Raw genomic sequence first — 22,960 nt, 5'->3', positions numbered from 1 at the left:
GTTTCGTTAATGGTTGCTGTCATTATATCTGATAACTATCACAAAGAGAAGAAACAATTTGTTTTGCATATTGTAGGCTGTTAACATCCTCCAGTTGTCAACTTCCAGAATACTACAGACAGGGCTGTCATTCTGTATTACTTTGCCCCACAGCAAAACAAAGGTACGTGCTGTGCTCAGTGTAAGGCTAAAGTGACAGAGTCCTTTATGCAACTAAAATAAATACATCCCTGTCACTTTGAAATAAGCAGTGTTCTCTGGCATAATTTTACAGGTGCTAGTGGAGGTTAAAGGAGGAAGTGAGAGAGAGCAAGCTTATTGACTTTCCTTGCATACAGATGTATCTATACTGATTTTAACCTTGCCCATAAAAGATCAAGCATAAAATTATTTCCTCAGAGCAGCTGTCTTCAGAGGTTTGAATTAACATAGATGGAGAGTGCCATAGAAAAAAAAGTTCATTTTACCTTAATTGGATTAAGATCAGTCTCACGCATACTGCAAGGGTGAGGCTTCACTTCAGTACAGACTGCTGGGTTGACAGAAAAGGATTAATTTATGTGCCTCTTCTCAGGTTGTTGACTAATAACGTATTGATTGTACCTGTAAGATATGCAGAGTGTCTGTCAGAAAGGAAGACACTCTGGAATTCAAAATTGCTAGCATATCTGACATGATCAAAGCTAGATTAATACCATTAAGCAGCAATAAGTAGGCTGCAGCATGTATCAGATGCAGAGTTTTATGTCACGAGTCTTGGAGCAGGACATCATAACCAGGCATAATTCCCAGCCTCAACAATGAGTGACTGATTTTGTGTAGTTCCTGACATTTTTTTCTGCCTTTTTTTTTTTTTTTTATGTGTTCCTGCAGAACATATTGAACTACTACAGTTTAATCCCAGAAGAGCCTGCAGGTGGTATTGTCCTTGCATTGAGGAGTTATTAAATTCTTAAGGTCACTATAAAAAAGGTTCCATTAAATTGAGTTAATAAAAACATTGGGCAAAGGTTTGCTAAGAGTGCAGGAATCAAAGCCTTGGGAATTGGACTGTCTATTTTAACATCAAGCTAAAAGAATATTTTAAACGTGTAGCAATATAAAGATACCAGAAATGCTGCTTCCATTAAGTTTTGGCGTGGGTGGCATAGAGGCACTTGTGCTTTGCTGAAGGAAATGTCCTGATTAACATTCGTGTATTTTCAGGAGGAATGGGCTACAGCAATTTTCACTGAAGAAAGCTTTAAACTTTCTACTTAGAAATACTAGTTAGAAATACTAACTCTGTTCTATAGTTGGCTTTGCATATTTATGCATAGAGAGACACAAAGATAAATAGGCCTACATAAAAATGCAGGTTAGATATATAGATCCATGGGTGATCTGTTGTTAACCCCTGGTTTATACTTAAAAAGGGTGACTGAGCCTGCTGTTTTTCCAATAATACTAAGATATGTTGAATATTTGTACTCTGTGAAGCTCCTGAAGAGGTAGATTTTAAACCATTTAAAGCCAGTTTCCCCAATTTCTGGGATTAAGCATTTTATGAGAAAAATAATGATAAATTGGACTTTTCTTTTTAGTATGTTATGACTGAGGGCTTCTTTTCTTTAAATGTTAGCATAAGATTTCAACTCCACTGAGGTAAATAGTGAATCCTCCATTTACTTCAATGCAATCCAGATTTCAGCACAAGAAAATGCATGTAGTTTGCTGAAGTGTTTTATTGTGGCTTTAAAATGAGTAGCTGATGTTATTTTCAACTCCAAAATATCAAGATGTGATGAATTAAAAACTTTGTTTGCTGCATTTATTAGGCAATGAAGTAAAAGGAAATCACTATATTAACAATTCATTTAGAACCAATCTCTCTAAGGCTTTAGTTTTGGATGATAGGGCATGCAGTAAATTACATGTTTAATTATATAAAACAATAAATTTCTTTCATATGGTGAATGAGAGTTGCATAGGATAGTTTCAAGTCATGAGCTTCTTCCCTTATAAAGGCTGATAGAGATCCATTTATTTCTAATATGACTCCTTTTTTTCTTATTTCTTTTTTAAGTGAAAACTTTAGCCTATATAAAATGTGGGGATTTTTTTAAAAGGTCTGTTTTGTAAACTGTAAGAATTTTTATGTTGGCTGGTTAGAGTTTGAGAGGTTTTAAACATGAGGTATAAAATTGATAGAAATTCTGCTCACAAATAGCACCAAATTCCATGTATTCATGTTTAGCTTGTTGCAAAAAGCAAATAGCAAGCATAGCAAATGCTTTATTGTTTAATGAGTGAATACTATGGGACTTGATGCATGGCATGTTAATAATGAAAATGGATATAAATAAAAGAGTGATAAACAAAACACAACTCAGAACTGTGTTACAGGTGGAATTCCACCCAATCAGATAGACTTGATCTGGTAACCCCTGTGGCTGCTAAACTCAGGAGTTTCCCTAATTTTTCATATACATTTTCAAAAGGATAATTTTTCGCTGGATGTCTCCTGTTCCATGGAAATATGTCATTTTATCCCTTGTCCTCGGTATAACCTCATATTAACTCAGACTACATAAGACTGAAATAACATTTTAACATTTTTTCCCCGTTTCCAGTCACAAGTGCATAAATCTCAGAAGCTTCTACAAGTTTATAGATTCTCTTACTGTATTCAGAAACCAAAGTAGCAATTATTAGAGAGAACATATGGCAGGTGCTTTAAAACTCCAGGGTGAAAGCAAAGCATATGACTTCTGCTCATTATAAGTATTTTCTAGGTTGTTCTTAATTGCTCTAATAATTAAAATTCACCAAAAACTGTGAAAATGCCCAAAACTTAAATAGTACATTCCTAATGCATGCATTGCAATATTGCATGCAATAAAATATTTATATGTTTTAAATTTCAGATTAAGCTACTTAGTCATATGTGTGGTTACAGAAATTTATTTATTTTCATTTTACTTTTTCAGCTTTTTACATTTGTTTTTCAATTAAGAAATTTTATGTTTGAACATTCAGGTAAAATGTAAATAAAAATAATTTAACTGAAGCTGTCATTGGATGCAAGAGTAATGTGCAGTAAATGACAGCTATGGAAGTGATGTGAGTAGTTATCAGTAATGAGAATTCTATCAGTGGTCAATGAACAGTGTTAAAAAGTTCTGATGAAATAGATTAGGAATGATCTTAAAAGATCCTGAGAGGTCTTATTCAATCTGATATTTCATCAAAGCCACTGATGTTAAAAAATAACTTCAGGATCAGACAGTGAGATATATGTTAGAGGCAGAGCTTGAACACTTTTTACTGAAATATAAAGACTGGGTTTGTAATAAACAGAGTTATTTTTCCATAGGAAATTGGATTCTTAAATGCAAACCTTTAAATGTTTAGTGGTATTAGAGGTTAGGTAATACCCTTGAGGAAACAGTTATTTTAAACATGTAATCTGAAATGCATGGCAGTGTGGCCATTGCAAAGTGCTGTTCAAGAGAGGGTTTCGTTATTACGTGTTTAATCAATCCTAGCTGTAAGGAAATTAAGGAAGTAGTGTAAACAGAAGAAAACACAGCTCTTTGTTAAAAGTAAAAAGAGAGAATTACAAATAGCTGAGTTTTAGGAGGTTTACGGAAAAGTTCTTTTGTGGGAGTTGAAAGGGAAGGAGGGGGAAGTGATTATCTATGAGCAATATTTTATTACAGCCAAAAAGACCTCCAGCCCTTTAATTGAACAGAAAAATTAAAAATTACATTATGAAGCTTAACACTCTATCTAGAATGACTGTCCATGTAGCCCAGGTGTTGCTTGCTGGGCACCCTGAATATGAGGAGATTATAATTAGTAATTAGTAGAGCAAAAATGTAAGTATCGTCTCTGCTTTGTAAAATTCAGTAAGTATATTTTTTGGGTACTATTGAGGTGCTGTAAGCCTAAAACTGTAATTTCACTTTCTCATTTACCACATAATTTGTGAATTTGTGGATGCATTTCCCCCTGCACCTTATCTTTACCCTATTCACCATTTTTAGCCCTCAGCAGAGGAAAGAATTCGCTTGGGGGAGGAACCTACTGATTAGGGTCAAAACCCTATTTTTAGACACCTGCAGAGCAGTGGATGTTCTCCTTTACTGTCTTTTGGGTTTCTTACACCTGTGCCATTCCTCACATCCCTGTATATATGTTATTGTCTCTATTCAGTCATTTGGACTCTGATTTTATGCTTTTTCCCTTAAACCTGTAGTAGCAGATCTTTAACTGATCTACCACCATGTTTTGTAAGAAAGAGAGGCTTGTAATATCTTCTGTACAAAATTACCCTCCTGTAAGATGGAACCTGAATCACTGTGAAATTCACACCTTGAAAGTAAGGTATGGAGTCGTATAATTTATAGACTGTCTTGGAAAGTATGTGCAGTCAGAGGGAAGGGGAGGCTGCAGGAACAGTTGGTGCTGAGGTGTTTCCTAAAGGGCTCATGCCCAATTTTGTGAGCTTAGGGCTCCCTCAGCCAATGCCACCTTGGAGCAGGTGCAGGTTTCAGGCCTGGGGATCTGTAACTCAGAGTCATATTGTTCAGCTGGCAAAAAAAAATGGTACTAAGAATATAGTAAAACCATCAGAACTGCTCATAGTTTTTCCTGGTTTGCAGGAGGAAGTACTGTAGTTCCACCTTTTCTAAACTTGTGAATTGGTTTGGGGGTTTTATCGGGTTTTTCTGGTTTTATAGAAATGGTGATTATTTAGAGTAGAATGTTAAGGTGAAAACATGTTAAATCTTGAATTATGCTTAAAAACTTCTTTGCTGGATCATTCGGTCAAACTTACAATAAAACACCTATTTTATACTTAGTTTAGCAGCTGAACTAAATCTGTCATACGTACAGCTGCTTATAAGTAGGGAATTGCTATCAAGTCTAGAGCAGTTTGTTCACAGCTGTTGAAAGTAAAAAAAAAAAAAGGAAGAAAGGTTGTCCTTATGCAAGATTGCATCAGTCTGCTTGTTTTGTTTATGACATGCAAGAGTCTTAGTCAAGGTGCCTGTTTCCTTTATGTGCATCCTATCTGTGCTTACATTGCATGGAACAGTCCCTACTATAACTTCAATTCAATGAGGAAACCCTCTACCTGTAGGTGGGACTGCACATATGCCACTGGAATGGCATTTAATGAATGTTTGAAAGATTACTGTGGATCTGTGCAGGGTACAAGAAGAAACTGAGAAATCTGAGCGACATCAGAGGTATTTTCTGCTTGATTTACATGAATGTGACACTGAGAAAGTTAGTATAGCTTATACATGCCAGAAATTCAGAACAATTAAGGAAAATGTTAATGGCATAGTAAAAATTGTCCTGTGTTGTACAATTTAGCTCAAGAAGAATGAAAAACAAACAAACCTAAAACTAAAAACAAACAAACAAAACAAAAACTAAAAGCAAGCAACCAACCTTGATGAATACTTTAATTTCAGTGTCATTTCCATAGAACTTTTCTTGGAGGATATTTAAGCAAAATGGAGAATAGCACTTGATTGTGTGTTTTTGGGAATGAGTAAAGTTCAACAATATGCCTCAACTCAGTGAGCGAAGTGCAGGACTTTTGCAATGACACCTAGGTTTATATATGAGTTTGGGTTTGGCCACTGTTCTCCACTACCTTAAATCCACTACAGGATTAGAAGATTGCATTGATTTACTGTCAGAAAACACTGTGGGTCTGATTTTGAGTGGTAGTTGGCAATGTTAGGTTACCTAAAAAGTATAGGTTATCCCTTGCAGATGTTTGCTTAATGAATGTATGAGCTTAAAGTACCTATGGATTTGCAAAGTTATTAAAAAACAGAAATAATGCTAGAGAAGTAGACTGATATGATTTATAGGGTCTTGGGGAGACAGACTACTCCTTTATTTAAGTCTGAGTACGTCTTCATTGGCAATCAGTGGGTACAGGCAGAGGTTTAACTAAATAAATGTCATTTATACTACAAAAAATTGGGTAACACCTTTGCTCATAGCTGAGAGCTGCTTTTTTGTGGTAAAATCACTTGTCAGCCAGCACATACTGGGTTGAAAGAAAGGGTTCTTCACTGGCTAAGTTACAAATTAGTAAATTTTAGTTAGTGTTTAGTCTTGACTTTGTAAGATGAGTAGCAGCAACTGAGAGAACAAAAAGAGAAGTGTTGTGTGACAGGAAAGTATTGAGAGACCAAAAGGTGTTAGAATGGTGAATGCATAGAAAAAATAGCTTAAGATAGAATTATAATGGATTTATAACTAAAACGGAAATGATGTGAAACTGAACAACAGCCAAAGGACAGATCTATGTGTTTGGAGTACTCTCTTTAAAACTGAACTGTGATCTGTTTAAAGTCTCTCATTGTTCAAGTGGTGAAGAATTTAGATATGATATCTCTTCCTTCTCAGATATCCCTTCTGATCCACAATGAAGAGAAACTTAGTAACTGTTAGGACAGAGCATCTAAAAAATATATGTGGTCTCATTCAGTGAGTTGATTCCTTTTTATAGCAAATTTTTTTGGAATGTCTGCTGGGTGTCATTGAGTAAGCAGACCATGAGTAACTGCTGAAAGCCAAGGCAAGTGTTCTGCTGGGAACACAGCAGTATGCATCTGTTTTGAAAAACAGAAAGTGATTTGAGAAGGCATTTAGTGGATGCCTAGTTAATCATAAACTGTCGTAAAACCAGGATTAAGTATCGTATACTATGCAGAAGAGCACTGTAAAATTTGAATACCTGATGATTACATGCAAGCTCAAACTTCTATATAGTAAGTAATTTGCTTTTCTGCAGGCAATTTTAATATAGAGTATGTTTTTGTCTAGATGGGAAATAGATGAGAACTTTGTGCCCATCAGTAGACATTCTGAGGAAAACTCTGTAGCAGTAAAACACTGTGAGAACATCAATATAATTAATATCTATATAACACAAGAAATGAGCATTCAGTGAATTGACATTTCTGGAGAGACCCAGTGTAAAAGCAGTACCTAGTTTTGTTGCTGTGGAAGTGTAGCTTAGACCCACAGGAGACGTGGGAGACTCTGCTGTTTTGAGCCACACACCAGGAGGACGAAACCATGGCTTCAGCTGTTGCTGCTGCCAACCTGTTGTATGCATTACCGGGAGTGAGAAGGTGCCATGGCCCAGTAGGGGCAGCTATTGTGTACTGCAAATTATGGGATGTTCATATCCCTTACAGAGCCAATCAGCTGCACCTACATGCTGTTGTATTTAACTCTTTCACATGTTTTGATCCTTTCTCCCCCATGACCTCTCTGCATCCCAGTTATAGCTGGTATGGTGGTCATTGCAAGTGTGAAAAAGTCAAAATTTGCCTGGATTGGATTTTGAATTAATTTAAAGCTTAATGGCTATGATTATAAATAATTTTAAACGTAGAAGTTTAGAGATGAGTGAATTAATCTTCTCAGAAAATACTGTGTTTGTTATAATTTTTCAATCAGAAGACTTTTTTAACACATTTGAGGTGCAGATCTTCATAAAAGGCCCTTATGAACGTACCAGTCAAACTTTTAGAGAATCAGAAGTCAAGGTCTGATGGTTATAATTTTTTTCCTGATTTAAAATAAAGATATTTAAACTACTGCCAGGTAACTCAAATGTTTTTCTGAGGGATTTTCAGTGTCTTCCAAAGTAGCAGTAAATCTTTACTGTTTCATACATATCTCATGGTATCTGAAATCCATATGCAATAGTTTTTGTTTCTAAGTAGTGAAGAAACTCATGTGCACTTTTAACCACATATTCTGTAGTTTTAGAGTTTTATCACTTAAGTTGTGTCTTAACACTGTAGTGCTTTTCTTAGCTAATAAGCTTAATATTCAATCAAGGTCATCACTTTTCCTCTTTTTTCTTTTTTTTCTTCTTTTTTTTTTTACTCTGACAAGACTCTGCTTTCATTATTAATCACATATATATGAAAAATTCGTTCCTTAAAACATTCATATTTCACATCTTTCTACCCCGTTCAAAACACAGTGCAATAAATTTTCTAGCAGTGGTTTTGGGGCAATTACTGAATTCCCCAAAGTTTTCATAGGTATCAAAGTTATTAAAAAAAAAAAAGATTTTTCTAAGTACTGTTAGTTTTGAACAATATATGGTATCATGTGCTTGCCCCCACAGGTGTATATAAGTCTTAACTTTAGACAGCAGGTTTTGCTGACTCCATTTTATGCATACCAGAATTAAAATCCTCCATGTGGCATACTGGTTTCTCTTTCAAGGGCAGGATTTATAGAATGTCAGAGCAGAATTTAATTTTAACCCAAAATTTCAATATGATCTATTACTGTTAACAAAGTTTTAAGACGTTTCCAGTTAGAAATTGTGAATTAGGCTGTGTTTTCTTCCTAGCCATCTACTTTTCCTTACCAAGCCTTAAATTAGATATTTCCTTTCTTCTGAATAGAAAAAAAGTGACCTAAAATAGGTGAAATATGTTGATAGTAACACACCTGTGTATGGCACATCATAAACCATAAACACAAAAATTACAGAAGTCCCAGCTCCAGGTTCACTGAAATTTTTTATTTGTGCACTGTCCTTCAGTTTCTAGAATACTACTTTCACTTTGGCACAGTAGGGGGAAAAATGCTTGTTTTGTTGTAGTTTATACTGGTTAACATTTCATGAAACTTTCTGCCCCATGATGCTAATGTTGGTCTTTGTGTCAGCCCCGTTCACAGAAAAGCCCTTGCCATTATTGTTGTCTATGCAAATGCTTGGTATGAGGCAGCTAGTGATTGAACATTCAGGGAAGCTTGTTTAGATATACATTTCATGATTGTGTCTAGGCTTAATATGAGGCAGTGTCAAATTCAGGTCTAATTCCACTTATTTCTGAAATTGTTAGTTTGAATTATTAGACTTTTTATTGCAATACTCCTTGGACTTCATGGCTTCAACACTGCTTTCTGCAGTTTCGTCCATAGGACTTACATTCAATAGGTAACAATTTATTTCTGTATATATAAGTAATATATAAAGATACACTGAAAATGTAAGACATTTCAACCTTTTATCTTGTAATTTATTATTTTTTTGCCTCTGGCGGTCTAGTGGTTAGGGTGCAGGACTCTCACCGCTACGACCCGGGTTCGATTCCCAGCCCCCCGGGCAGATGGAGCTCGTCAGCCCTGTGAGGCAATCCATCTAAGAGAAGGTCACTCTAAGCAAACCTACGTCCTGGGACCCTCACTGCCACTGTCCAAGCTTGCTCGGCCCCGGCAGATGAACCTCAGGATTAAAGGGTGGGCTCAGTTCAGCGCACGCTGTGTCTCACCTAAAAAATCCACTGCGCAGGCTCGAAGGGTCAATGACCTTTCCCAAAATCTTCGCTCGCGAAGACTGGCCATTATTTATTATTATTATTTAAAATAGTCAATTAAATAGCCTTAGAAAAAATCTTCTGACTTCAAGCTTTTATATGTAGCTAACTTTGGGCATTAATATTTAAATCATATGGCCTAATGAATTGTTCACAGGTAGCATCCACAAGAGGATGAAATTTGGTAATCTTCTACCCAAAAGAACTTTCTGTTTGGGTGGTTTTAGTGGGGTTTTTTTTGTGTTTGTTTGGGGGGTTTTTTTGTGTTTTGTTTTGCTTTAATTCCAATAAATCTCTAATAGACAGGCTTAGTTTCAGCAAGTATTAATGTCTGTGAGCTTTATTTTGCTTTGAGGTGTTGTGCAGAAATTTTCAATTAATATAGATTGCCACAGTAGCTTGGAGATCTTTGGAGAATACTGATTTTTTTCCCCCTCAAAAATAATAATAAAAAATCTTTTACCTTTGTGGTTCTTGGGTTACTTTTGTGAAAAGGGAAATGGTATATTTGATAGCCATTAATACTGACTTTTTAGGGCAGGTGATTCATTAATGCAGGTTTTTATTTCAGATTTAATAAGATTTTTTATTTTGTTTCTAAACACCATTGTTTAATCCCAGAAGACCTTTGCTGAAACAGGAATGAAAGAAGTTAGCAGGTGTTATTAAGAGAACATGTCTGTTGCCTTTGCAAAATGCCAAAAGTTGATTGCAGACCAACTGGGGAAGACCTATGAGATCCTTCCAGAGTACACAAAAGGAATGAACCTATAATTAAATTACAGTTAAACACAGATGGTTATTTTACAGCAGGTGCTCAACTTTGAAAGAGTATCTCTGGACTATTTTTGTTCCATCATGGTGTTTGTTCCCTGTTGGGTTTCTGACATCATTTTGTGGTTGGATAAAAATATTCCTTTGTTTTATTTTTTTCCCCAGGATACAAAGCTATCAAATGCTGCTATGTTTTAAAGGAAAATTAGAAGGAAAACCACGAATTTGAGATTAAATATAGCACAGGGAAAAATAAATATTAGATTATAAGAAGTATATCTGCATGCCATTTATGACTTCTAGAGGACTAGCAGGGACAATTAAACTAAGAGTTAAGAATTTGTAGTTACTGAAGGTGAAATAATCACAATGCAAATATTATAACAGAGTCTATTTTTATTTATTTTAATTTATTTATTTACTTTATTTATTTATTTATTTTAATGCCAAAAAATCTTACACTAGAATGTTAAATCATTGCAAGGTATAGTTATATGATTTATGTATAATGTAAACATTTCAAGGACTATGTAATTTTCATATATGACCTAAGCCAGCAGATACAAAAAAATTCTTCTTAGAAGTGCCTCAGTATCACATGCTGAGATAAACATATTTGCTTGAAAATCAAATTTGCTTACATATTTCATTTTAAATATGACAAAAAGCTGTCTCACAGATGTGCACAGTCATGGGAACATACAAAAACTAGTACTGTAGTAACCTTTCCTTTCCATGAGTGTTCAGATAGTGGATATAGGCTGATACTGAGTGAAGTGTTAGTGAAATTTATGAACCTATTATTACTATGATATTGTATATTGAATTAGACTTTGGAAGTTTGATTTGTCAAGGTATTTCCCAAATAGCTCAGGTTAATGGTTCAGCTTGGGTATATTAATGAATGTCCAGAGGACATTTTACTTGCTGTAACCAATCAGGTCAACCCATATAAATAAACCATAAACAGAGATGCAGGAGGTACAGAATAGTTTCAAGAGCAGTTTAGGTAAGCTTTCCAGTTCTCTTGCTGTTCAGCTCATGTTTTTAATGTGCACCTCCATGTTCAAGAACAGAGTGAGTTTCTGCAGCCCTGAGGCTGGAGAAATCTCATGAGATGTCCAGAGCGAGAGGAATTTTGATGCCTTTACCAGCTGAAGAACTGCAGAACAAAAGTAGTCCATATTTACTTGGACAGTAAAATGGCTCCTTTCTGTAGCTGATGAGCTTACTATTTCTGGATCTCTAAATATCTTTTTTGCAGGAGGAATCTGTATAAATATCTTATTTTGTAAACATCACAGAAGGATGTTTTCTGGTAATATCCCTTTTGGCTTATTTGCTTAGCTGAGTAATGAAGGTGCAAGTAAAGAAAAAGCAATTTGTTTACAGTGGACAGGTCATCGCTTATAAATGGCTAACCCGTCTTCTTTTAAGAAGAAAAACCAGGAATTTTTACTACTACTACAGTCATTGGTAGTAGTAAGTAAGTAAGTAAGTAAGCAAGTCAATAGTAGGTAGGTGCTGTGCATGCATGGTAAGGAGCAGTCTTCATCCTGGAGAGCCTGAAATGTAAAGTTAACAAAGCTAACGAAGCCTGTCCACTGCTGTCTTGCTTTTCTCCTCTCCTTTTTTCCTTCTTTCCATCTGCTTTCAGTTAGCAGGGAGGAGTGGAGAGCTACACGGGCACTTTCTCATTTTGTCATAATACCCAACTTTCCCATCATGGTCTTCCCAGACCCTGATCCATCATGTGGCCTCCCTTGCCCCACATAACTCTGTTTTGCTTTCTGCCACACGGGAGCTGTGACACTCCTCAGGTGTTGGACAACCACTCCTGGGGCACGTCCTCTAGAGACCCACCATAGCACTGGGCCTGGCTTTGCTTACTGCTCTAGCTCAAATCCTAGACTGAGTTTAAGGCAAGACATCCCTCCTCTTCCCAAAACAGGGGGGAACATATCTGGGCATGGGGACTCCAAACTAACTGCAAGTTGGCTTTTCATCCCTAACTCTCTACAATACACTTTTAAACTCTGTAGTGTGGAAGTTCTCTACATTCACTTGTATGTAAGCGAAGTGCTTAGAAAAATCTTATTTTGCAAATAAAGTAAATCCTGCCTGAAAGAATTTTTTAATATTTGTCATTCCATTTTCACCTTTAACCAGTTTCTGTGCTAACTAGTGCTGTTATCTTAGTTACAATTTAGACTGTTTTTTATCCCTGCTGTCACAAGACAATGTGTCTAATAAAACCCAGTATGTTTACAATTTAAATTGGTAACTTTCAAAGTTATACTTTACTGAGCTTTAATGCTTGGAAGGAACATCATAGAATTTTGAAAAATATAAAAACCCACAGAAATATCACAGCATTTTTATGCATTATGTGTTAAGGGATATGTTTGTTTGTTTTATTCTATAACAATATTTTCTATTTTCTGTTTGTAGGACACGTCCTTAATCTTATATTTTTTTTTAGCAGGTCAGTAATATTAAGACATTGAGAATGAAGATTTTCTTGTTATACATGAAATATGACAATTTTGCTTTAACATTAATACATGAAATTCAGTGCTTATTTTTGAGATTTAGGATGAATTACAGTATTTATTCTGCTAGTTATGTGAAAAAACTATGTGATAATACTATAGTATTATACAATGTTGGCTAGCTGTGCATTGTTTCTAGTTGAGATTCACCTTTATGGATTTTAAATTAAAATGCTTAACCTTATTGAGGCAAACGTTATACTTCTATTATAGGTCAATACAACAAAATGGAAAATGTAATGGTAGCGTGGCAGAAAAAATATTTATAGCATAATAAAATACAAAGCTTTTCTTTTTCTTTTTTAAAATCAATTCACATTTTTTCCTAATATTTAATCAGTCATACTGACACAGTGATTTACTCGGCATTACGTCTGATGCATTCCACTGAGGCTTTGATTCTTAAATTATTTGTCTTTGAACTCACCATGACCTATACTCAGTCTTCTGTGGCTGATGAAAATTACTCCTTTACCTTTCACTGCTGATGACTTAACCACCAAGAAAAGAAACATGCATTGACATTCTTAATAGCTTCAATAAGTTAGTCTTAAAGTATTAATATATGAGAACTCTTTTGTCTGTATACATGTTGTTGCTGTAGTGAAGAGCAGCCATCCAGGTCTCATGACTTGTGAGGGTTGTGAGTGCAGCCTGCCATACATTTCAGCTCTGGTAGCAAGGAAAATAAGAGATGCTGGAGTTTGCAAAACTGATCGCCATCAAACAGTGGTCTCTGTGGGAAACTGTCAGGAACAAATAGAGCAAACCAAGTGTGTCACAACAGCAGGATGATAGACACAATCCAATTACTGTAATATTATGCAAGATAAATTGAACTGTTAACACTAATTTGGATTCTTGAACTTTCTAGTCTGTTATTTCCCCTTTGTCATCTTGTTTTTTTCCATTTAGCTAATGGACATTCTTTCTATTACACAGGAGGACTTTTTCCTCTCTCTACTTAGTTTTGCTGCCAACTGCTACATCTCATATCTGGGAAAGAACAGGTGTGTGAAAAATACTGGATTTGGCAAATATTCATTTCAATCACACATATTTGTATAATTTTTAATTAATTACTGTATTTCCTGGGATATCTGGCAGACATTATCCACAGATTTTAAAAGATTAAACAAACAGGAATTAAGACACAATTTGTGTCCTGGACCTGCTTTCCTCTGATGCTGCTATTGCCGTGATCAGTGACACAGCAGTAGTGATGGAGGTAATGTCTGATGAGCTTTTTGATGTGGTCATGTGTCTTATGCACAGAAGGTGTAACTGGCTGTAATGAGAAACAAAAGGCAAGGAATTATGGACACTGTTTGGCTTCTTACTTTTTACAGTGTAAGCCACCATCACTCTTGTAGAAATGCTGGTTCTTGAAACTGATCTCCTCTTCTTAAATCTTGGCTCTGCAAATCCCATGAATGAGTGTCTCTCAAGTCCACAGTCAGGTTGTATGGGTTTGTGATGCACCTAACTCTGCAAATCTTTGCGTCCCTCACTTAAAGAGCATTGTGAAATCATGTGTCTTATTGACACAAAGTCACAGGAGATGCTGAACACCCACTCTGAGTCCTTGCTCACCTGACAAGGAAGAGCTAGAAAAAACTCTGCTTAATGAGATCATCCATCTTGGAAGGAAACACTAAATTACCTCTTCCTTCTGAAAGGAAAAAGTGGGCAGTTTTTTTGTGTGATTTTTTTTCTGTCTCCGAAACCAACAGACTGATAGGAAGATTTGGCCAAAGGTGGTAGGAAGTGATCAGAAGACAGAAGAGGAATAACTGAGAATCAACTAACCCGTTAAAGATAAATAAGTCTATTGTGATGGAGTTCTCAAAACATTGAAACAAGCTGTCTGAAGGCTGTGTATGGAGTGCCTGCATGGAGAAGGAGGTAGGAAAGGTAAGTGCATGGCAAGTAAATGCACTTCCAGCTTACTTCTGAGAAAGCCCAGGGGGCAGTCTTCTTCTCTAACCTGTCCCCATTTGTTTTATTTAAAATTACTGTTGACAACTGCATTTCAAAACTAAGCTACCTTTGCCTGTAGAATGCCCTAGCCTAAATTGTCTATTATCCTTTGAGCCCATCATGTTAGTCTTTTTTGGGCCTTCAACTTTTCCAGGCTTTTCACTTTGCCAATCCTTCCCCTCAGAAATCGAGCCTGTCTCAGAGAAATGGTTTCCTGAGTAATTGTTAAAGGAACAGTATACATAGACTCATGTCTCTCAGCTGTGGTTAAACAAAGAATATCTACATTAGTATATGTAATATACTTTCTTTATCTACAACAAAGCTGTAGTTAAAGAAAGAATATGTACATTAAAGACCAAGCACCTTTCCTCGTTGCTAAAAGTCTTGTTTTCTGGTTGGCCTTGCAGTCAAAAGTCAGAAACTCTCAGCAGTTATCAAGAGATTTTTTGTATAGATGGATCCTGTCATATCTCTAATACTTGTCTACCAATAGGAAGGATCTCACACTCTTTTTAGCTGTAAAAGCATTATGTTTTTCTCCTTTTCCTCTCTATACAGAGTGAAACTGTAAAGACACCCTACAAGCTGGATCCTTCAACATTTCAACGTGAACTCCTGGGACTACTTCTCTAATTTGTAAAATGTAAAAAGGCTTCAGTGCTTTATCAGTGAGACGCTCAACAATCTCTGCCTTTGTATCTGACTCTTATGAAATGTTATACTCACTTTATTATTATATTTTCTCCATTGTTACCTTTAATTAAATTGTAAAGTTGTCGTCTTTGTGTACTTGGCTCCCAAAGGAGGAATTATAGCTAGAAAAACTATTACTGACAATATTGTCAGAAGAGAGATGTGGAGATATTATATTCATGGTAATAATGCAAAAGGAATTCCCAAAGCTGACTTTTAATGTGTATGCCATTCCCATTCAGAAAGCAGGACCCATAGCTCTATTCTTCTTTTGGGTAAAAAGAATGACAGTGTGAGTTAATTTCATCTGATTCCTTAGTGTCATCAAACCTTCTCTAAAATCAGCTCCATGTAAAACACAAGTGCAATCTTCAGTCTGAGGCCATGGGGGCCAAAACTGTATGCTGAGCAGTACACCTCCCACTGCTTCTGGTAACTGCTTGTTACCAGAAACAATGCACATTTTCATAAGGAGAGGAAGAAAATTTTTGTTTAAAGAAGTGAGCTTTTTCATTAAAAGCAAAACAAATATTTAGAAATCTAATTCCTTGGTTGTATCTGCGACTTAGGAAAAATAGACCTAGCTTTCCCTTTTCTACTAAACATCAGTGGTATTTTGAGAGGCATCAGGGAACTGAATAACCACTGCCTGATTAGGATGCTTGTGGGAAGCAGTTTGTCTGGGTATAACGAGCACTCTAAGGAAGCAGTGATTTCCAAGTGGATTCTGGGAACATATGGACTTATTTGTACACAGCATATTGAAATGTAGTGCATGAAAATGGGACAGGACAAATATCCTCTCCATATCTATATATTACTATGTTCAAAGTCTCGTTTTGTGCAAAAAAAGGGCAATGCATCAGGTACACAAAGCCCAGAATTTATTGTTAGTTTAATTAAGAGGAGGATTAAAATACAACGGTGATTACTCGTTCAGCTACAATACTACTACTATTCACAGCATTATGTTATTTAGGTATTTTAACTACATTTAAAGATTAGAAGACAAGAACCCTTGAATACTGAACTTTTCTGCTTTTTGGTGTTATGCTAAACCTGCTGCTGTTTTTCCAGGTGCAGAAGCCGTCTCAGGATCAGGATCACCGTGCCTTGTCAGCAGCCTGTGGTGGTCCTGCAAGGGATTACATGTTACTGAAGGAGGTTTCTTCCCTCTCTTTGCTGTAAGAATCATGCTGATGTTCATGCTGCTCTCCAAAGGTTTGGCTGTTTCCTTGTTTTTTGAAGCACTCTATGCTTGACTCTTCATTGGGCTCAGTTTCACATTCCACCTGCTTAGCTACATGTATGATAGGTTTTGTGCATGCCCAGTAGTCGTTTTCCTCTTACCCTTAAAACTGGTTTGAGTAAATGTCATTCATTATGTCAATGGTCCTGGGCCCATATATGAGATTAGAGAGCAGAGTAGGATGGCCCTGCCTGGGAAAAGCTGTGAGCTGCACAAATGGGACTTTCATTCCTTACCTGCTGCACACAGCAGTCTGCAGAGGTGTGTGGCATCAACTGGGAATCAGATAGCAGTTTTTAAACCTAAATAAAGATTGAACATGAGCCAATATATTTTTTTAATACAATCCTTTATATCCCATCAAATATGAAATTTTTAATTATCGACTTGGTTTATGCAGAGAAAAAAGTATGATTTAAAAGCTTTTTATTTTTTGAGCAAAATTTGCAACTGTTTTTTCAAGCCTCAGGAGGGAATTAATATTTTCATTAATGTGAAAATAGTAATTCCTAGCAAAGCTGGGGATAGTGCTGTAAACATAATTAGAAATTAATTCCAGAATAATGCTCAGGCACAATAGTAGAAAGCTCATACTTTGTTATCATGAATAGGTGTCCTATTGCTTTTAACCAGCACATATTTATGTAATTGAGTATTTTGTGATATCTAACTGAGCGTTTTTATGAAAAGAAAGAAACCATACTACCACTCTCTTCCTTCTTTTGAGATATATTCTGATAGACATTCACTAGTAGCTGATTTTTTTCAAATTAATTTCTGCAGTTAATTCAAGTGAAGTTTTGGGGGTATGAAAATAAAATTGTGTTTAATTGAAAATTTTCTCATGTAAAGAAAAATAATTCACAGATACTGTATTTTTAAATAATTTCTTCTAAATCTAAATGAAGCACCTAAATTAATGCATAAATGGTTTCTTAGCCAGTTGCTAGCTGTATTTCATCACTTTTTAGTGCTGTGTAATAAGCAGAGGTTACAAAAAGTGTGATTTTGTAGAATATAGTACATCAATTTCAGTCTGCTTTAATTTGGTATAGTAAATCACTACTGTTTTTGTAACTTAAGTAAAAAGTTTAAGTTAATATTAGATAATTTTAAAATAAATTTACATCAGTGGCAATATTTTAACAATATTATTACTTGCAGCAGCTTTTAACTACCGTGCTTTGGGTTGTGTTTCTTTGAATAAAATAGATCCCTGTAATATCCATAGTAAGTTGTTTAATACTTGGAGTGTAGGTTGAATCACTGATGAGGGGCATAACATGTTCTCAAAGGTAATTGGTTGATGAATCTGCAGTCTAAATTTATACAATTTGATTAGTTCCACTGGTAGGTAATTGGTAATTATATGGTACACAAAATGTCATTTTCTTCCATGCTTCATCTTTCAATCTTACTTCCCAAATAACATTTGTTGGAATTTAAAACCATAGGCTAACATGAAAACAGCTTTATGTCCTAGATAATGCAATGGAATAGAGAATTTGGATTGATTGATTGATATGATTTTGTATACTGATGGTAAAAATTAATTTATTCCTTTTAAAGAAAATGTGATTTAGGTTTATTTTTCACCCTAACATTTTAAAGACAGATCATCTAAATTGCAAACCCTTTATCTTGCAGGAATAAAGCATGCAATGATGCTGCCCATGTGGTTTGTCATGCTCAATTTTTATTTTTTTTATTAAAAACTGTTCTCTCTTTAAGGCTTTCACAATTTTGACATATATGAAAATCTTATTAAAAGTTTGAGATATTGATTACTGGTTAGTTATAAGACAAATGACTGTAAAATTTACCTATTAGCTTAGCAGAGCAGTGGTGCATGTCCCATTCTTTCAACAGGATACGACAGCAGTTTCATTAATGTGGAGACCAACAATAGCTAGAGAATACAAACATTGTCTTTGGACTGTTTAGCTTCTTGAGTCCTTACTGAATGCTCTTCTAAGATGTGGTTTCCATTGAAGGTTTGAAACTGAGGAAAGGCAGCATTTCTTATAGGGCAGACTAAACCTCTAGATTCTAAGCCTGTCTTCAGAATGTGTTAGCGAGCAATTCATTCCAGGGCGAGAAGTAGAATTGCAAAATAAAAAGGAAATAATCTAATAGAGAAAAGAATAGAGTGAAATGAGTGTGGAAAAAGTTACATGATTTGGGATTTAAAAAGCAACAAAACCCAAGCACACAGAAAGTTATACTAAGTTCTTTAATCCCCTAGCGTTTCTTTGGCATTGTATACTTGACTAGGTTTATTTAAACTCTTTGCTTCCACTTCACTCATAATTAAATAGCAACAAAGGGAAACAAAGGGTTTGAATCTGCAAGTTCTTGCACTACACATATTCACCTGTGTGCTAACTCTTCATAAATCATTACCCCATGAGGATGGCAGTACTCTGAACCCATTTGGAGCAGACATAAATTACTTTGCAAAGTTAAAGTCAGTAGAGAAACAGGTCATACAAAGCTTATATATTTTTTCTGATTCAACTGATGTGTTTAAACTTCAAACCCTGTATAGGTGAGGAAAAGCTCCAGTAAGGATTTGCACATCTTTATATTGATTGTGTAGAAATCTATTTATGAAGCATAGTTACTGAAGGAATGAAAAGCTGGGTAAAGTGAGAAGAAAGTCTGCAGCCTAACCTAAAGCAAGTTATGGGTGCAGAAATAAACCAGAAGTGTGTGATGTTAGCTCTGAAATGAGTATGTGATTCAAAGCACATGCTGTGTACTTGACATTAAGATTTAAATTAAGATGGGGACCCCCAGTGGGATGGTTCCCAGGAAGCAAAGAGAAAGGGAGACAAAAAGTAGACTTTACTGGGCCTTTCCTTGTTGGAATGGAGAAGGGCAGAGGAAAGACTTGCTGCTTGGTGGTGACTAATATCTGAATGAAGTGAAAGCTCACTTCATTGATACTTCTGCAAAGCAAGATTTCCTGCCTGACCACGCAGCTTTGCTCTAAAATCCCTGCTCTGTCTGGAGGCAGCTGTTGTGTCACGGCCCCAGATGCCATCAGAAGTACTTACCACTTGATTTTCCTATTTTACACCTTCTCCAGCCTGCTTGGAAGTACAATGCATTAAGAAACTTAGGAGGAGCACATCAGTGGAGTTGGTGACACCTTTGTGCATAGGGATGCAAAGGCCCAGCTGTAGTGAGTCTGAAAATGTAGGAAGTGTGGATGATCCCAAATGTTAGTAATAGTGGTTGGGTTGGTTTTTTTGGTTTGTGGGGTTTTTCGTTTGGTTGGTTTGGTTTAGTTTGGTTTATGGGTTTTTCATTTGGGTTTTTTTGTTGTTGTTGTTTTGGTTTTTGTTTTTTTTTTTCTTGTTGTTTGGGGGTTTTGTTTGTTTTGTTGGCAGTTTTTTTGCCTTTTTTTTTTTTTGGTACAATCCTAAAAAAAATGGCTTCAATTCTAGTGGAAACATTCACTAACTGCATCCAGTCTTGCAACCTTCTGAGGCTTCTTGGTCTGTCCCAAATATAGCTTGGTGCTGAAATGAGCAGCATCTAAATGGCTAACTTAGGCAATGGCTTGACTAAAGTTTAAAGGCAAATACATTTCAGGTTGAGTTTGCACTCAAAGTTGGAAGGTATCTTAGGTCATCATAGTGAATAATGACAAGACATTGTAGTTTGTCCAGTGGATATTTAAATGAACATTGTGAGTACCAGTACATTGTGTTTGTAGCTGATTTTGTAAGACGCTTAGCAATAAACACCTATGTATTTGAAAGGAAGAATCAAGTCTTAAACCACTTTTGGCTGGCTAAAATAATAAAATCCAAGCAATACAGTGCTTTTTAGTTGTTAGAGTTTCAAGGAAAGAATAAGTACTGCTCAATGGTACTGTTATCTATTTGACTCTCAAAATATGCACAGTATTAAATAAATTCTTCAATATATTAGTATTTTCTTGGTTAAAGTAAAAGTTCTGTTCTGCACAGCATGAAGCACAGGCTTTTAAAACATTTGTCAGTCTTTGAATAAAAAATGGATAACATTCAGCAGCAAATCTGATAGCTGAAAGCACATTTAAATGCCAGTGGTTTATTTCATTTAAATTTAAAAAAATGAAATTCACTTCTCCTGCCATTATGGGAATCATCGAAGGGACTAAGTTGATGTGAATAACCTAATTACTGTAATGTCAGAACACTGTTTAAATGCACAGAAACTTTTATTTAGACCAAATATCATTGGAAGGTAGAGGCAGGGCAACTGATGCTTTTTGCTCACTGACTCTGCTGTCATTAGTTTGTGTAGAGTGAGTGGCAAGGTGAGAAGAGGGTCAGGGCTGAACCCTTCCCAGTTGGGAGGCTGCTGAAGGAGGCAGTAGGGTTTTCCGTGCCCACACACTAGTCCAGAGCCCCTGAGGGACAGTGACATCTCCCAGCACCCACAAGCACCCACTGATGTTATAGAGCTCCCTGGTGTTTTACTTGTTGAGCTGGTCTTGATCTACAGCTGCCAGATCAACTGGGTGATGAATGAAAAGATGCTTGTTAACTTTTCAGTCATTATCAAACAGTTGTGTCTGTGTATGTGGCTCTCATGTCAAGAGTGATAGATAGCAAATTACTAACAGTGTACCCATGTCTGACCTGTGCAGAGCACCCCAGCTTCTTTTTATCTTCATGTCTTCTTTAGCACACACAGTGCCCTTAGAAATCTAGGTGTTACTGTGCCTGGCTTCTTTTATTTGTCGAAATTAGGGTATTAGTTTTTATTTTTTTAAGTTAACTTTATAGTAAGCTTACAATGAGGCTGTTACTATGTGTTATGAGTCTATCTATGGGCTGAAATGTGCTGTCTACGGAGTTGGAGTTACTCTGATTTTATGAGGTGGGATTTTTACTTGAAGGAAAATGTAGTTAGTACTATTATTTGAAGAAATAGCTGTTTTTATAAGTTCAACAGCTTATAAATCTCTGCTTATGCATCAGTACTTTCAAGACTGCATTGAATCTTCAAGTTGGCTTTGTCTTGCCTTTAGCACTGAAAGTTTAAATATTATGTCAAATGTTCACGTCTGTCTCTCCTCGTATACAGAAGTTTTTATTATCCTTTGAGATATCCTTATGTGTTTTCTCCTTTTTAGAGCTATATAGAATTATAAAGAAGTGCAAACACAACATGTTTATGTATGTTCTAACTCTACTCTGAGGCATGTTGTTTATAGCAAGTTCATGTTTAGAAGGACTCAGCTTATGTTTGTGAAACAGATGTTCTTGCCTGATATTTCTATGTAGAAGGTAGTGTTGCTTAAATAGGTTAAGGGTTACAAATTCTTAGACGTAGCTAACGATGAGCTTCTAATTTGCTTCTCTCAGCTTCTGACTTTGTTACTGTAAGTTTTTTGAAGAGGGGTCTGGTTTGTTTTGGGTGAGCTTGTCTCAATAGTTAAAATATTTTATTGCTTCAGAAGGCAGGTTTTCAATATATATAGGGATCATGATAATGTGTCTGTATACATATTTATCCAGTTTTTCTATCAACAAGCCATTTTCAGTGCCACAGCCAAGCCTCTGGAAAGTAATTTTTGAAATAGCTACATTGCTCATCTCATTCACTGCAATTAACATCTCTCATTCCTAAGATTGCACAAGGCAGGAGTTGTGTAACTTAGAAGTTATAATTAACAACTAGATAAACAAATGTCACAGAGCATGCAAGTTTAACAAAAGTTTACAGAAGCTTATTAAATGCCTTGTGAGATGTAGTATCTGCAGGAACTGGGACAGGAGTGACTCAGGAGATTTCAGTTTGATGTTCAAAGGTGTATCACATTTTCATTTTTAGGATAGGGATGTGTGTATCTAATGCAAAGAGTACATTATTTCCTTTCCTTCTTCTCGGTCAAACACCTGGTTTCTTTCAATTTGTCTTGTTTGTGTCATATTGAAGGAGGAGTAGCAAGATTTGCCATTTCTTTGCTCATGGATCAAACCAGTCCTGCAAGTTGGCCAAGCTCATACATTTATGATGTACTTGGTTTTCAAATGCAAATGCTTCATACATAAAAGTATCTTTGCAAATACAAAACCATCAGAATGACACTTGTATTGCTCATTGGATTAATAGGTTAATATTTGTGCTTTGTGAGAGACAGTAGGCAGCACATTTTTTAGAATAACATACTATTCATGATCTGCTTCATTGTGATTGTAAAACCTAGAGATATCTTTTCTTCTGAATTTGTGTAGGATGGCCAGTGTGTTTGTCCTGTGTGCCACTCAAGTTTATTGTCAAGCTCTTCTCCCTTGATCATCATAATAGTCATCCTTATATTTAGAAATATGTTTCCT

The 22,960-nt window shown here is 35.8% G+C and overlaps 1 long non-coding RNA gene across 1 annotated transcript; it reads left to right on the top strand.

Moving 5' to 3' along the window:
- Positions 1 to 14,470: 14,470 nt before the first annotated feature.
- On the top strand, positions 14,471 to 16,509 carry LOC108506852. The gene is made up of 3 exons (XR_001877880.1): positions 14,471 to 14,608; positions 15,236 to 15,320; positions 16,448 to 16,509. It is a non-coding gene; the product is annotated as an uncharacterized LOC108506852 (long non-coding RNA).
- The last annotated feature ends 6,451 nt before the right edge of the window (positions 16,510 to 22,960 follow it).

This window comes from Lepidothrix coronata, unplaced genomic scaffold (assembly GCF_001604755.1).
Source record: "Lepidothrix coronata isolate B3197 unplaced genomic scaffold, Lepidothrix_coronata-1.0 Scaffold231, whole genome shotgun sequence".
Taxonomy (NCBI): domain Eukaryota; kingdom Metazoa; phylum Chordata; class Aves; order Passeriformes; family Pipridae; genus Lepidothrix; species Lepidothrix coronata.
The sequence above is the reverse complement of the archived record's forward strand: the minus strand, read 5'-3'. Positions and strand labels throughout refer to the sequence as shown.